The sequence below is a fragment of the Penaeus chinensis genome, chromosome 37 (genome assembly GCF_019202785.1).
Source record: "Penaeus chinensis breed Huanghai No. 1 chromosome 37, ASM1920278v2, whole genome shotgun sequence".
In the NCBI taxonomy this organism is placed as follows: Eukaryota; Metazoa; Arthropoda; class Malacostraca; order Decapoda; family Penaeidae; genus Penaeus; species Penaeus chinensis.
In genome coordinates this window covers 16,447,200-16,447,777 of record NC_061855.1, presented here as the reverse complement: position 1 = coordinate 16,447,777, position 578 = coordinate 16,447,200, and positions in this window count along the sequence as shown.

Sequence of the window (578 nt, the reverse complement as noted above, 5' to 3'; positions counted from 1 at the left end):
GCACACCCAAGTAAAAAACACACATCCTACGCCCGTGGTCGAAATACCCGACCTTGGCACGAGTGAGCCCGAGTGCGGCTCCCGAAACCTCCTTGCCCAGCCTCGCCAGTCCGCCCTTGTATTTCATTCACTTCGCCCACTTATTCCTTTAGTTAATTTATTATATTTATCAATTTATTTTATTTATCAATTATTCTACTTTATTTAATCTTATTAATTTGTTTAGTTTACTCGTTAATGTAATTAATTCATTCATTTATGTTATTTTATTTATTTCATTAACTTAGTTATTTTGATTTGTATATTTTATTTTAGTAATTCTAGCAACTTATTCATTCTATTTATTTTATCAACTTATTTATTTTATTAATAATTTATAAAATTTATCAACATTAATTAATTTATTTTATTAACTTATTCATTTAATTAATTAATTAATTAAATTTATTTATTTATTTTGTTTTATCTTATTTATTTCATTAACTAAATTATTTAAATGATTTATTTATTTATTTATTTATTTTCTTAATAATTTATTTATTTTATAAATCCAGTCATTTTATCAATTTATCTATTTA